Below are 17,392 nucleotides of genomic sequence, written 5' to 3' on the forward strand. Positions count from 1 at the left end.
GCGTGGAATATGGCTTTCCAACGGAATTTATAGCTCGTTTGTCCTCAAGTTTTAAGGAAAATGGGACTCAATGATTTCGGTGATCTGCGAGTATAGATGGGTCAAATTGCTCTGAGCACAATGGGACTTAACATCTGAGGTCATAATTCCCCTAGAACTTAGAAATACTTAAACCTAACTAACCTATGGACATCACACACATCTATGCCCGAGGCAGGATCGGAACCTGCGACCGTAGCGGCGAGTATGGAGCTAAGGGCGCCAGATGACGGAAGCGTTACGCTTTGCCGTTTTGCAATTAGAATTTAATTTGAGAAAAAGACTATGTTCCGACTTGAAATTGTTTTTAAGTTACCCACAAGATACTAACGTTACTACACATGATTTTGAATAAAGAGAAAAGGTGCATATAATGGGAGAGTTCCCTGGCGTGACAGCTAGATTCTGACTAAAGTCGTCAGCCGTGTTGTACAGTATCAGAACTTAGTAACTCTCACAGCACATGAGGGCCATAGGCGTAGGGCAGTAACAATAAAGCGACCGTTGAGAATCACTGATTTTGAAACTGTTGAATTTCAGATTGTTTGAGCGTATATGCTTGTAAGACTTCAATATCTGAAGCTCAGTAGTTGCAACAATATTCATGCGACTTATATTCTTCAGAAAGTACTCTTTCATTCGCCACAGTGAATTATCCTTTAAACCTAGTAGCGTGACTATAAGGCTAGGTTTTTAGCGCAAGATGGCTAATTCTTAATGTGCGATACCGTGGGTATCGTAGTACGAGACTGTGTCGATATTAGGTAACGTTATCTCACACTAGGATAAATTCAGTTTGCAACCCTAATAGCTGTATTCAGACTCATAAGCGGCTTGACAGTTTTGTGAACTTTATGAAACCGTCTGGTGATGATCCTCTCGTGGTAATAAACGAGCGTCATATCAAATTCGTTTGACTGACAGAGCAAACGAAAACTGTCTCCACATCAACTGTATACTGTGTGAAATCCGTGGGATCGTTGAAAGTGCATTATCCCCAAGAAACAAAAACCTTCTGGATAAAGTTATTTAGAGCTGCCCATATGGGAGCAGTAACATGAATTTACAACTACTTCGAAATGCACCAGGATGTGACATACGAAGTTTACTCAGCGGAGTGTCTGACAAACCACATCTAGTGCCCCAACTCTAGTAAAATGAGCACGTTATTAAGCTGTTAAATAGCTAACAAAATCTCTACAAAGGGGACGTTTGAAAGTATTCAGAGAGAAAAAGCTGTAGTGGGATCAAAGGAGACGAAGTGAAAGTTACGGTCTCGATTTAGAAAAGGAGAAAAACACAGGAACAAGATCTTCCCGTTATTTACAAATTTAACTGAGGACAATGCTTCAGATTTGCAATCTGAAGAAGAAGCCATGAATGAATATGCTGCAGTGGTCTTTTGTGTCAACACTACTGCGACGAACTGGGCACAGTGCATGGAATGATATTCTCGGGCTCCCGAAGAATGTCAACTTGTAAAAGACCTTTTATAGGCCCTGACTGCACTTCCTTTGCACAATAAACGCAGAAGATGTTGGAGATGCAATAAGGCAGAGAATGTTATTACTTTGTGGTTTACCTGTTCTTATATCAGTCGATATTGAGTCTTGTCTATGTCTCTTTTTAGGACACCGTTATTACGTCAATTTAAGTTGACTTCCTTGTTGCGTTTTCAAATTTACATGTTTTAAGTGAAATAGCACGAATTTAGAGCATAATTATTTCACGTAGATATCCAATTAGGAAACGTACAGCTATATCAAATTTAATATAAAGTGGGGATGTGTGAAAAGAGGAACGTTTCACATCAGAGGTTAGGTTAATATTAGGTGCACCTGCCAGTGGCATCAATTACCTGCCTCATCCGATGAGACGTGGAGGCGGGCAGGCGCTGGAAAATGTCTCATCCTCCACAAGACTCTCCCATGCGTCCAATAGGAGGTCTGGGGGCCTGAGTTGGGCAGTTAACTTCATGTGTCGCTTCATTTTTGCCAGAAATGTTCAATGGGCTTCAAGTCCGGAAAACGACCAAGCCTGTCGATCTGTTCGACGTCAGCATTTTGCGAAAACAGTTGCTGAAAGATTCGACTTGTGTGAACCGCTGATCTGTCCTGCTGAAGCGTGATCACTCCAATGGGATAATGTTTTCTCGTTCTCGGCACGCTAGCTTGTTTCATAATATACTACAAGACCAAAAGTACGATGAAGTTTCCCTTGTCTGATGACGTCCCCCCGCAACATGATACTGTGACATGGAAAACACGCGAACGCCCTAGCGCCACGTACTGTGAGATGTAACATGCTCCCTGGGCCTGCAGACCATCTTCGCACCGTCTTTCAGTGAGCAAAATACTGACGCGTCTGAAAAGATGGTGTGGCGCCAGTCATGGACTACATTCAATCCTGCGAAAGGGAAGTCTATATAGTTCGCGATCTTCGGAGAGGGACCCTTAATCAACAGTCCAATCGGTTCTAAGGCCAACACTCGTTCAGTGATTGCGAACTGATTGAGAGCATTTAGGGAAATTGGTGTTATTCTTGAGTTGGGAGCAGTTTAAAACCGGATGTTCCATACACATGTCTACTAACAAGTTGGCTTGCTGAGGCATCGACACGTGTCCTAAAGCCCGACTCTCGAACACATCGAATGAATCCCGTCTCGCGCCACCACTCTATCCACTTCAGGCAACATCAAGGTGGAATGCCGCACGTGGCTGCCGCTTCATACGCACTGAAACTGCCATAATGGACGAGTGCCAAGACGCTGTCTCTCATGGACTGTATATGCTGACACATACTCGCAGTAAAGGACTGTCATACGTAAATCCATCTGTGGTGAAGTGTGTTCTCTTGTTCTGCATACCTCCGCTATATTCGTGTTAGGCTTGCAGCACATCAACAAACGAACCCTATTTATTTTATTGGATTTCCGGAGCTTCAAACTCTGTTGCGTGGCTCTTATACATAGGTGCTCTTATTTCTTCTTCGAGGCAGAATTATCGTTGCGTTTCATAGAGGGAAAACTAAGTGTTATGTACGTATAAAACAATATGCGGAAATTATAAGCAATCACAGAAAATCAGAAAGGACTAGCAAGACAGGCGAACAGTTTTGTTTTATCCATTGTACATCATGTAGATCGTTTGCAAGAGTATTAAAAGTAGTGGGCAATATTTTTGTATTTTCTTATTTTGAAGAAACAGTACTGAAAATTCTGTCAGCAGTCCTTAATAGTAAAAATATCACCAAACAGACAGTTTACACATTTGTGTCTCACAGAATGTGTAGCTTGTGGGGTATCATGTCACGATGAAGACCAAATATTATGAGGCAGCAGTGGTATATGAATTATCATTTGATCTTTTTGTTAGAATTTCTGACGAGCGGTCGCTTTTGTAGGGACGGTCTGCTGTAGCCAAGTAAAGAGGTCTGGAAGCTCCGACACACTGTAAACGAACACTTTAGAATGACGTCGAGGCCACACCGCGCGGGCAGCGCCTAAAAGAGCCGCCGTCCGTGATGGCATCAACAGCTGGGGGGGCATTAGCAGCGGCTTATCTCCGGCTCTGAATTCCGCGCGCCGGCCGCAGTTACGGCGCCCCACGGCAGTATAGCGGTTTCGTTACGCTTTTTCCTTTTTTTTCTTCTTTTTTTTTCTCTGCGAGACAGGCATGATGCACACGGTACAGTATTCGAGCCATGCGACTCTCTTTTAGTCGCGCATTTTCACGAAAATACGTTCTAGGTCTGCTGATAACATTGAAAATTTTGTCATATCCTGAGAGAAGCGACAGTAACATTATCTGTCGCAATAGTAAATATTTACTTGTCATGTACAATTACTCAGCCTGAACCAAAGCTGGGAGTGTTAATTCAAATTATTCTCTAACTTAGCCACATTGGCAGAAGTACACTATAATGTGTCTTTGTAGCATAAACATATCATGAGGTAATAAATACAGCCTTAATATGGCGTGAAACACATGGCATTTCTGATCACCTTTCAATACTTCTGCACTCTGTTGTACGGGGTGCAGTGAACGATCTTAAGGATATATGACACACACCCCAATGCTTTCTTCAAACTACAACATTTCCATCATATGGAGGGTGAAATTACCTTGTCTTATGTCCACTGCTACACGTGCTATCGTTAAACCATTTCTCAGATGGCAAATTTGGATGTTCTTACGCTATACCTATACCTTAATTTATGACGTTGTAGTACAGATAGCATTGTGACCCATTTCCTGTGTTCTAGGCGCTTCAGTCAGGAACCGCACTGCTGCTGCGGTGGCAGGTTCGAATCCTGCCTCGGGCATTGATGTGTGTGATGTCCTTAGGATAGTTACGTTTAAGTAATTCAAAGTCTACGGGACTAATGAGCTCAGATGTTAAGTGGTGGTGGTGGTTAGTATTTAACGTCCCGTCGACAACGAGGTCATTAGAGACGGAGCGCAAGCTCGGGTTAGGGAAGGATTGGGAAGGAAATCGGCCGTGCCCTTTCAAAGGAACCATCCCGGCATTTGCCTGAAACGATTTAGGGAAATCACGGAAAACCTAAATCAGGATGGCTGGAGACGGGATTGAACCGTCGTCCTCCCGAATGCGAGTCCACTGTTCAAATGTTAAGTCCCATAGTGCCCATAGCCATTTGAACCATTTTATGTTTACTTGTTTTTCAGAAATTTTGCATTCTTCTAGATCGCGGGTAGTCGAACTTTTCTGTCTACCGTCCACTTTTATGCCTCCGTTAGTAGTAAAATTTACTAATTGTGCACCGGTTGGGGAAGTATCTTTAATTTACAAAATTTATAAAACAAAGGACAACAAGTTAAAGCCTATGATAATAAATACGTACCAGATACTTTATGTCAAAATTCTGCGAAAATGTAGCGAAAAGTTTTAAATGCCTATCGCCTGCCGCCCGCAATGAAAGCTGGAACGCCGATTCGATAATTTTTCCTCAGCTTTTGTGAATACTGCTGTACTTCTGCCACGTTAAGTATTTTTACCTAACACGAGACTTGTATCATATTCCTCTCCATTTTCTTAATCATTGATTTCGTTCCTCTGATCTTACTTTTCTTAGCATGCTTTTGATTGTTGTTGAGTCTGCATGTGTCTTGAATATCACTATATAAGTGAGCCGTCACGGCTCGGTTTCACTATCGTTAACTGCTTGCGTCTCTTCTGGGGGCGGGGTTTATACCCTTGTGCAGTTATCACTGCCTCGTCTACTCTTCAAAAGCGACCTCTATAGTCGTGTCAATGGAGAGAGGCGCCCGAAGAGCGAGGCGCAGGCAGTTGGCAGGTGTTCATCGTTTGGTTTTGCAGCTTTCTTACTTTCATTCCAAGTTTACAGTCAAATTTTGGAATATATACGCAAAACATTTTGACAAACCAAACTCATGATTTTCTAATAATCAAGAGATGTGTTAACTCGCACATGAAATCCACATTTAGATCGTTTGGTTTTGCAGATGACAAGCTATCAGTGCAAGACACCATACAGTTGGTCCTGCGAACCCATATTAATTACGGTAAGAAGCAAAAGGAACAAAAATTTTCTTTAGGCCTCGTTTTGTTGGATAAGTTATAGCCTAAAATATGTTCACTTCTTACAGTTTTCAATAAACGTAAATTCACTGATGATGGCATAAAGGTGCTGAAACATGTTTCGGTAAGAAAAAGAAGTATGAAACTTCCTGGCAGATTAATCTGTCAGGAAGTTTCACATCAGCGCAAACTCCGCTGCAGAGTGAAAATTTCATTCCGGAAAAAACAGTATGTTTGCAGAAAGGCGCAACCTACATCCTATGAATTGACGGGAAGTTTTCGCACAGTGTGAAGACGAGGGCAGCAGCAGTGCTTGGAGCAACGGACACGCGCTGTGGATCGGCACGAGGTCTTTTCTTGGTCGTCGTTCACTCTTCTTCACCAGGACTGAGTAGAAGGCACACGGTTTGGTTCAATTATGTTTTGCGCAAATAGTTGTTCAGCTCTGTGCACCGATTTTTCGCTCCGCAAGCTGCTTGAACAGATGTTCGTGTTTATGTTCAATGAGTCTTCATACACACCTTATTATCTGGATCTGTCGTACTAAAACTAGTGCATTGCCCTGTCTGCACTGTGTGATTTTCAAGTAACTGGTCTTAATCTGCTGGCCACCGTTCTTTCTGAAAAAATCTGACACGGTTAATGTTGTTATGGTTATATAATGTGCCCAGTTGTCACACATAGCTATGCCAGTGGCCTACGCCTCATCTACTTTTTTACAGAAAAGGAAAAAAAAATGTTTGTTTTAAAATTCTTATGCTAGAGAACCAGCTATTCTAAGTTTAATATTTGTTTTATGATGTTTTAGAAGCTGGTGGGCTCTCTGGTATGACAATTATCCAGCCCTTTGAAGCATGTTGTGAGCTCCAGCTAATGGGAAGACCCTATCGAGTGTTTTATTATATTCCTTCCTGGAAGAAATTACAGTCCCTTTTCTGTAGTTTTCTGCCAGCAAAGCTTTCTTTCTAGGGCGTATCAGCTTACGGGAAACGCTCTATAAGTGCAATCATGGTTAAACCATTACTTTAGCTGTCGTATAGTTCAATCAGACAGTTATCTTTCTTGTTTGTTAACAGTACATATTGAGTTGCTGGGAGAGTGTTCCATGTCGGCGGCTTCTTGCCGCGTGGGACTGGCTTATTTGCGGTCGTGTGCGCGTCTCTCGAGAATTTCCTAGCGCGGCTTGCTATTTGTTTGCAGTCGCACGTCCTGGCTATCTGTGTTTAAACTGATTGACTTATGTCATCTGGCTTGCATTGTGAACGAAATTTTGCTATCGGCCAAGAGGCCTTTGATTAACTGGTTTCCCACAAAAAAATTTCCTTTTAATATTTAGTACACATTGCATCCTTGTTCTATGTTTTATTGTTAACTTCTTGGTCTAAGCACTTTTGGAGCCTGCCTGATGTTTTGATGAAATTAATGTAGAATTGTTTCAAATATTTTACTTTGCTGGTTTACTTAAATCTGTTTAACTGAAAAATTCTGAAATGGCCACTACTATTAAGGTCTTATTTCTTGAGTTTCTTTATTTTTGTTATTACTTAAATTGAACGGCTGTCTCATTTGTCATTTTGTAATGACAAATTTTCCTACCCGTTTAAAACAAAATGGTTCAAATGGCTCTGTGCACTATGGACTTAACATCTGATGTCATCAGTTCCCTAGAACTTAGAACTACTTAAACCTAACTAACCTAAGGACATCACACACATCCATGCCCGAGGCAGGATACGAACCTGCGACGGTAGACTGTAGAGAAAACTAAGCTGATGTTAAGTACAATAATGCCATCTGCAGACTATAAGATCAAGCTACCGAAGTGTTCAGGTACAATTTATGTGCCATATACGTTGACAGAGAAGTGTGAATCCCTGGCACAATAATTAAGGCTTTAAATTAATTAGAGTGTATAGGAACAGCTTCAGATTTAGGACACGAACATAGAGTACGTACAAAACCCATCTTATATAATAATGAATTAGATGCGTATGCCTCTTTTATAAATCTAAAGAAAAACGCTCCTACACTCAAAATGACTACATATTCACTAAATTGAAGAATCTGGCAATGTCGTCATTTCTCAGACTGGAATGAGTGCCATTTAAATTGAGAGAGGAACTTTTTGAGTGGATGTGAGTGGGGATGATCCAGTTCAAATAATAGAGCTTGTGAATACCTCGAATTTGCCCTTTATTACTAGGTGGAGATACAGGAGAGAATATGTGTCCACCCCCGAAGCTCAGAACAGATTAGCTAATAGATCGTCCTTCAGCAGAGATGCAGCGTGGGCTAAAGAGTTTCCTTACGCTGCATCGCGCGATCGTTGCTAGGTCGCCACAGGGTCCCTCCTGGGAATTCAGAGTACAGGGGGAGGAGGGGGAGGTGCTGGTGCAAACCTCATCTTCGTGTAGGTGCATGTGGCCAGCTGTGCCATGGCTGGCTGCTTATGCAGGGGCACGGCTGGGCCGTTTCTCTCTACGTCGAGCAGGAGGAGCGTGCATGATCAGCAGCACTCAAAAAAGATGGTATTTTGTGAAGTGGGATGGTGGCCGGCGAGATCGTCCGAAACGTGAAATGAAGGTCGATGCCGGTGAGTAGTGTAGGCTGAAGTAAGAGTGGGGACGACACCGTAGCAGTGCATGTGTCTTGCTCCAGTGCTGAATGCTCAAGCCGGGCATAGTTTTTAGCAGCTGTGACTGTGTCAGTCCCTTCTGCTGGAAATGTGGAAGTGATGTGGTCCGGATTGACATCTGATGAGAGTCTGTATTGTTTGGGGAATGTTCCTCAGAGTGTGCTGTCGTGCAGATGTTGCTCACTTGTTGCCCTCCCGCGTGAAGAATCACTCCAGGTAATGTGACTGAGATCTCAAGTCGCGACTGGCACAAGCGCCCTCGTGCAATAATTTTGTTGTCATCCAAGTCAATGTGCGAAATGTCATGTGGTTAATGCTACGAACAGGAATGCCAGTGGCAACAAGCAGTGTCCATACTGGTTTAAGTTTGTTGACAGTAACAGCGGTCGGTATGCAATGCCGTAAAATGTCAGCGGTGTTGTCGCCCCGTCTAATTAGGTAATATGGGCCTGAGTAGAGCGGATGTGATGCCGATCTGACAGTATCATCGCGCAGCATGATGTGGACATAGTCTTACAGAGCTTTATGGACGAAGATTTTCTGAGAGCCATGCACCGGCAGTGGTGTATCTTAATGTCCACAATGCGTTGCTTGATTTTACCGACTGGCTGCGACAGTTCTTTGTCTGTAGACAACTGGGAGGCTGCATGAACTCCACTGGAAAAGTGAGTGATTCTCTGTAAAGGTAAATTGCCAGAGACGTGCAAAGATCTACTTTATTAGCCGAATGTATACTTAAAAAGAAAATATGCCAGGGTGTCTGTCCATTCCCCTTCCATAACGCACGAAAATTATTTTGATTGTGCGAGCGCTCTACTAGGCCGTTACTTTTGTAGACGGTAATCTTTAGTTGAGAAGCACTAAACACCATATAAGTGACAAAGTTTGGTAAAGAGTGCTGACTCGAATTGACTGTCTTGATCAGTCGCTATTGTGGCGGGGCAACCGATCAGGAAATCCACAGACTGAAAAATGTTTTTATGTTGGTCTAGAAAGTGACTGGTATTGATATAGCACTGATCCTGCGTGTTACTCTGTCCATCACTGAAAGAATAGTTTTACAACCATTTGAATCGGAGAGGGAACCAATGGGTTCTAGGCGGAGCGCTGAAAGCGGCTATTACGCAACAATAACGGTAGTGTTACGATTATGCACGTCAGCCTACTTAGAGTGCTCGCAGGCAGTAAATGGATGCATCCAACATTTACAGTTTTGTTGACTTTTAATCATATGGAGCAGTCTATGACAAGCCTTGTCTTAGATCAGATTCCAGGGTGTGATAGCCCGTGTAATTTACTGAAAACAGCTTGCCTCATGGTGAGAGGTATTAGTGGACAAAGGCTGTTTTGTGAGGCGCCACATAGCACGTGTATTCAAAATGGTTCAAATGGCTCTCAGCATTATGGGACTTAACTGCTGAGGTCATCAGTACCCTAGAACTTAGAACTACTTAAGCCTAACTAACCCAAGGACATCACACACATCCATGCCCGAGGCAGGACTCGAACCTGCGACCGTAGCGGTCGCGCGGTTCCAGACTGTAGCGCCTAGAACCGCTCGGCCAACTCGGCCGGCAGCACTTGTATTGAAGAGCCAGGAGAATCACGGCAGTCGATGCACAATCGCATTTTCTTGTTGTGTAGGTGTTTGCATAATTGTGCGCCTTGAAGCTGCACAGTAGTAAGTTTGTCAGAGTCAATATCTACTGAGAGACCGTTGATCCGTGAAAGGAAATCACCTACAACATTGTCCACGCCGTGGAGATGTCGAACTTCTGTGTAAGCTCCGTGATTTATTCCCAGTTGTGGAAGTGCAGTGGCCAATAATTAATCTGTTGCTGGGATGCGAATAGAACCTGCTAGTGGGTGATAATCTCTATTGACTGTGAAAGCTCTGCCCTCGATGGAACCTTTATCGTGCTATATTGGTTGATACACTGCCAACAGTTTCCTGTCATAATAATCCGATCATTTACTCTGTCAGTCCGTCAACTATGGAAAAGATACGCGATAATTGTTGCTTGTCTGCCATTCAATGTGAGAAGAACAGCGTCAATCGCAAAATCGCTCACATCTGAGGTGATCGTAAGGTGGGCAGGGGGTATTAGGCGTGCCAACGATTCAGACTGAGAAAGGAAGTCTTTAACTTTTCCAAATGCTTATTGCATCTGCTGGAACAAGTTAATATTACAGTGGTTAAGGTGTGGTGGCATGATAAAGCGTTTGTAAGAGGTGCTTGCAAGGCAGCTGCGTTATGCAGGGGTCTTTGACAAAAATTTTGTCATGCCGATAAATGGGTTTAATTCATGAAAGGTCTGTGGCTACGGTGGCTGGCGAATAAGTTCAGTATGTTGTTGACCAGGCAGTATGCCGTTATAGCAAATCAAATGGCCCAGGAACCTATCCTGAAGCTGTCTCACCTGACACTCATGATTGTTGATGATGACACTGATTTTGTGTAAAACCATCGAAAAATAGCCTGAGACGCTCGTTTGTTCCTTTTGGAAAGCTGAGAACACTAAAATATCTTCCAAGCAAGCGTAGCAGAAGGGAATTTGAAAAGAGCATTTTCTATGAATCTTTGCGAAGTCTTTACTGCTTTTCAAAGTCTATACAGCTTGTAAAAGAATTCATAAATCCCGAAATAGGTGATGGTAGCTGTCTTCAGAACGTTCCCTGGATATGCCTTCTTACAATCCAATTCGCTGAACACCGACGTGCTTACCAGATAATGTGCACAGTCTTGAATATCCGTGACAGGATAACTGCCTGGTATCATGCGGGAATTAAGAGACAAATTGTTACCACGCAGTCTATAGGTACCAACCTTCTTTGCTACGAGCTGGATGGACGAGACTCAAGGACTATCGGACAATTTAACAATAATAGCTTTTGCGTAATTCTTCAGTAACCAACATAGTTATGCGAAATCTATCCGGAGTGAATCTACACGCCGTGGGGTTGGACTGTTGGCCCCTGCATGGTATTTATTTTATAAATTGTCCTGTTATTAATAGCACACTGTCTGAACTGCATGAGTGATCTGGCGTGGAGGGAGAGGGGGCAGGGGGTTGAAACACACATAACATGGGCACGGGCACCAGAGGTTCAAAATGGTTCTGAGCACTATGCGACTTAACTTCTGAGGTCATCAGACGCCTAGAACTTAGAACTTATTGAACCTAACTAACCTAAGAACATCACACACATCCATGCCCGAGGCAGGATTCGAACCTGCAACCGTAGCGGTCGATCGATTCCAGATTGTAGGCGACTAATGACCTCAGAAGTTAAGTCGCATAGTGCTCAGAGCCATTTGAACCATTTTTGTAGCGCCTAGAACCGCACGGTCACTCCGGCCGGCGGCACCAGAGGAATGGTGCATTTGACTGACCTGACAGATGTCGAACGTCGTAGGCTTGGCACACTGGTAAAACAGGACAGGCCGGAATTGTGGCAGAACTATCATCAGACATTAATGCTGGACAGAGTACAAATGTGTCTGAACACAGAGGGCACCGAACGCTCCTAACGATAGGCCTCTGACTCCGATGTCCTGTGCGTGTGCCAGTGTCAACACAAGGACATTGGCAACTACGACTGAAATGGACACGTGACAATCGGCACTGGATGTTGGCATAGTGGTAGAGCATTGCATGGTCTGATGAATCGCGATATTTTCTTCATCACGCCGGTGGAAGGACGCGAATCCGTCATCTTACAGGGAAAAGCTCATTGGCATCTGTAGTGCGGGACAGAAGCGACTCCATTATGCTCTGAGAAACACTCGCGTGTAAATCCATGGGACTACTACAGCTCGTGCAAGGCACGAAGACGGCCAAGAAGTATCGTACACTTGTTGGAGACCATGTACTCCCCTTCATGACGATCACGTTTCCCGACAGCAGCGGCTTTTTTCAACAAGATAATGCGCCATGTCACAAGGGCAGGAATTCGATGAAGAGGTTCGAGGAACACAGTGGCGAGTTCCAATTGTGCTGTTCTCAATTCATCAGATATGAACCCGATCAAACAAATCTGGTGTGTAACTGAAAGTGGCGTAATAGGCCACCTCCCTGGAATTTACGGAAATTAGATGACTGGTGTATGCAGATGTGGTGCCAATTCCTTCCTACCAAGGCCTCACTGCTTCCATGCCGCGAAACGTCGCCCCTTTTATCCGTGCCAAAGGTGGGCCTATCGGCTATTAGGTAGGTGATCATAATGTTTTGACCAAAAAGTGTATGTCCACTACTCAAAAATTATCCTTGTTCCTTCCTAGACCACACGAACTTTGTCTACTACACGATTGCGCTGTAACTACGAGTAGATGGGGCATCGAGCAACAATCTTGCTGCGACTCCGTTATCCTTCTTCCTGCGTAAAACTTTCTGGCATTACAGGAGCGGGATCATTATCTATTCGCACTGAATGATTTTCCATCTATAACGATTCAGGGCAAGTTCATTTTCACCCAAAACGAAAGATTTCTGCTGCTAGCCCAGACTCTTTCGCTCATAGCCATAGTGCTCAGAACCACCCAGACGTTTCCTTAAAATAAAATTATCATTTCAGAGAAACTCTCTTAGAAAACTGAATAAACGTTAATCAGGTATAGCTCTAGCTGTCTGCAGTATAGGAGTAAAGATATTTCTTTCATAAATAAATTCTGGCTGTTTCACAACCTTTTCCTCTCATGTACGTAACTAACTCCATTCAGCTGCAAACTGTTGGAAATATGTTTCTGCACATTTAATTACATGTAATATCGACAACTACTCTTTACGTACACCTACTATTCTGTCTCTCTCTCTCTCATTCACTCTGTTTATTCTACAAAAATACTTGCTATTAACTCAAACTATGTGATTGCAATTATTACAAGACGCTCAGACGAATTGTTTTAATTATAAGTTACGAGGATGTTCAAAGTTATACACATTGTTTCGGGATAAGACCATCGTGAAACAAAAATGGTGAATTAACATAGGAGAGAATATGTTCTGGGCTTGTCGCAAACACCGTTACTCTACGTTACGCCAAATTGTGGGAGTGTAATGGCGCGGTAACTAGAAACGTACTGCAATCGCGGAATAATACGATTCATCTGGGCGAAAAGATTCACAGTTACACTGTGGCAGTATATGGATCAGACACAATGTCGGGTCCGGCTGTAGGGAAATGGTACCAGTAATTCCACCAAGACTGCACGGACCCAGATGTTGCTGATCGGGAAGGAAGGTCACCGGCATCGAACACAAGCGCCGATATCGGGGCAGTCGAGGAAATGATTTGCAGTAATCACAAATTTTCCGACGACAAGGAAGTTCACACAACGGGTCGCAAACGGCTCCGCGGCCGAGAAACGGATTTCTACCTTCGAGGAATTGAACGATCCGTAGACGGTTTCGATCGTTTTTTGCGGTGACTTACAGACTATGCTAAAGCAATGGTGTCATGTATTTGTGGTACTTTGAAGTGTGGTGCAGCATTCAACGAAAGTTACTCAGCCTGAAATAATAACGCATAACTAACTGTTTGAAGTCAATTCAAACAGCCAATAATTGCGTTAAATACAGAAATAACAGAAATCTTGCGACATACATGGAACATTGAGTGGAAACAGTTGAAACGAAATAAACACGGGGAAAACAAAAAAACGTATTTTCCTACAAGCCACCAACGTCTGGCGATTATTTTAAGGTTAAAACAGTTTTGATCACAATAAAAATAATAACCAGTTTCGGCCAAATAGTGACCATCTCCAGACCATATGTACTGAAATGTATGTAAGTACAATGGAGATTTAGGGGGAAATCTAATAACAACAGTTGCTGTGAGATAGACAAAATATGATCAAAACGAAACTAAATTACACTCATGGCGGTAGGCGGCGGTGCTGAACAGAGTAGGTATCGTGGATGCACGGTTAGGGCTGATTATGCCAGAGGGGCTGACCACTCATCACATTACATCCTTAACAGCTACCGAGCGAGGTGGTGCAGTGGCTAACACACTGGACTCGCATTCGGGAGGACGGCGGTTCTAACACGTGTCCGGCCATCGTGATTTTCGTTTTCCGTGATTTCCCTAAACCACTTCAAGTAAATGCCGGGGTGGTTCCTCTGAAATGGCACGGCTGACTTCCTTCCCCAATCCGATGGGACCGATGACCTCGCTGTTTGGTCCCCTCCCCCGAATCAGTCAACTAACCAACCTTAACAGTTAGTCAGGCACAAGTACGTAAAAAGCCTTATTAAAGCAATATACACATACAAATTGTACTAACATTAATAAAAAAAAGTTACAAAGGTCATATAAATAGCTGCTGCAAATATGAAGCAGTTTGTCAAAAATGCTTTTACATAAACATAGGAGAATATACAGGAGAATAAACAATTGTAATCGACTGTAAGTAGCTAGATTGCCCTCTGTGGGCATGTGAAGAAGACTCATAGAACGAAATTATAGCAAATGTAGAGTTATGTGACGTCAATAGTTTCCATGGACATGGAGTGAGGGTATCGATGAGCACCATCCGAGCTGGAGGAAGACGATGTCGAACATGCGACTGGCCGCCACAGTGTGCCAGCTTGCAGAGAAGAAAAGTTTCTTTTTTTATTATTTACATCTACATACTTATAGATACTCCGCAAGCCATGGTACAGTTTGTGGCGGAGGGTACCTTATACCACTATTAGTCATTTTCTATCCTATTCCACTCACAAATAGAGCGAGGGAGAAACGACTGTCTTTATGCCTCGGTATGAGCCCTAATTTCTCGCTTCTCATCTTCGTGGTCCTTAGTCGCAGTGTATGTTGGCGGCAGTAAAATCTTTCGACAGTCAGGTTAAATGCCGGTTCTCCAAATTTCCTCGACAGCGTTTCTCGGAAAGAACTTCACCCTCCCTCCCTACCAACTTTCATTTATCTCACATGACTCCTTCTTGGTATTCAGATTTATTTGTCAATCAGTGTATGTGTGGTATTAGGGAATTACGTGTGTTGCAATCCTAATTATTTGAAGTGGGTATTCAATATACAGGAAAGTGATAGCGGATTGTTACAGTAGTAATATTCAGTAAATGTGCCTAGTAGCAAAAACTGTCCACAAGGGTATGTGGGAGTAACGTTGTAGGACTATAAAATTGAATGATCATTTATGTTAAGTATCTGTGAAGCTTCCACTCGTTGATAGGACACTGGCAAGGTATTACTGGCAAAGTGAGTCCCTACAAAACACACTTTCGGTGCATACAGCAAAAGTATTGATGTGCCTTGGATGATATAAAGGGCGCAGCATGAAAGGGCATCGAGCATGTACGATGTGGGGCGTTGGGTTTGTTTGATCGTTGAAAAAGCTGAGCTGATGGACTCTTGAGGAAAGATTCCTAACATGTAAAAAAAAATGTTTTTGGAAAGTTTCTCGAGATTCTTTCAGTATTTTATCTACAAAAGAAGAGTGGGAATATCAAACGTTCTTAAAGAAATTTTAAACATAACGAGTTTTGAATGCTGTTGTGTTCTTGTTCCATATCCCAATACTTGCTCAACGTGTCAAATCATTGAGAAAGTGTTTCAGAAATTCAATACTAGATTGCGCTCGGTCGTTGTGCGAAACAGTGCTTCCTTATGCCATGCGTCTAGGTCTTGTCCGTCTAACCAGGGATGGTCTGAAGAGATAACACACTGGGTAGAGCTTTCCTGTGGCAAAGATTTTATAGTTATTGAGAAATGGAGGAAGGTAAGCACTGCCTTTATTCCGCAAGATCCACACAAAACTGTTGAATCAGCTAAAGCTGTGAACTCATTCTACTCAATTCCAGTGCATTTTAGAGAAATATTAGTGTCAATGCTGACATGTAAGACCACCAAATGCACTATAATCAAAGAGTCTCATATCCATCTCAAATAGCTATTCAAAATTATTATTCTGAAACAGGAGAATGGAAAAATGTTAATGTATTCAAGGGAAGAAAGACCATGCGTGATAAACGTCATGGAGCACTTCGTTTGATAGGCCTCCCATGTTCATCAGTTGTGAAACAGAATGACCGTTGACGATGTTGCCATTCATTTCTCAACACCATGGGAAGCTGTACAATAATTTTTGCAGTATATGAGCCAAAGAATAAAGATATTTAAGACACAGAAATTAATAATGTGTGATTTCTTCCTTGAGTTCAGTTTTGTTGCTTTCCTGTCAAACTGTTGAAAGATATGGGAAATTAATTTTGTTCTCTACAGAACAACAAGCTAGAACATTACTACTGTATTTCTTATTAGCTGTATGTATTCCAATCTTTGTCTCCCTCTACAGTATTTTTACCTCCTACAGCTCCCTCTAGTACCATGGAAGTTATTTTCCGATGTCTCAACAGATATCCTATCATCCTATCCCTTCGTCTTGTCAGTGTTCTCCACTTACTCCTTTAGTCTCCGATTCTGCGCATAACCTGATCATTCCTTACTTTACCAGACCACCTGGTCTTTAACATTCGTCTGTAGCGTAACATCTCAAACCCTTCGAATCTCTTCTGTTCCGGTTTTCCCACAGTCCATGTTTCACTACCATACAATGCTGTCCTCCAAACGTACATTCTCAGAAATTTTTTCCTCGATTAAGGCCTACGTTTGATACAAGTACATTTTTCTTGGTCAGGAATACCCTTTTTGCCAGTGCTAGTCTACTTTTGTTTCCTTCCCTGCTCCGTCACTCATGGGGTATTTTGCTTCCCAACTAGCAGAATTCCTTAACTTAGTCTACATAGTGACCATGAACTCCCAACGTTAACTTTCTCGCTGTTCTCATTACTGCTACTTTTCATTGTTTTCGTCTTTCTTCAATTTATTACGTATTCTGTACTCACTAGACTGTTCATTCCATTCAGCAAGTCCCACAATTCTTTTCAACTTTAGAGAGGATAGCAATGTCATCAGCGAATCTTTTCATTGATATCCATTCACCTTGAATTTTAATTTCACTATCGAACATTTCTTTTATTTCCATCATTGCCTCTTCGCTGTGTAGATTGAACAATAAAAGCGAAAGGCTATATCCCTGTTATACACTCTTTTAAATCGAGCTCTTCGTTACTGTTCTTCTGTTCTTATATTTTTCCCTCTGTACTCTTGTCGTATTGTATGTTATCCGTC

The sequence above is a fragment of the Schistocerca piceifrons genome, chromosome 2, assembly GCF_021461385.2.
Source record: "Schistocerca piceifrons isolate TAMUIC-IGC-003096 chromosome 2, iqSchPice1.1, whole genome shotgun sequence".
In the NCBI taxonomy this organism is placed as follows: Eukaryota; Metazoa; Arthropoda; class Insecta; order Orthoptera; family Acrididae; genus Schistocerca; species Schistocerca piceifrons.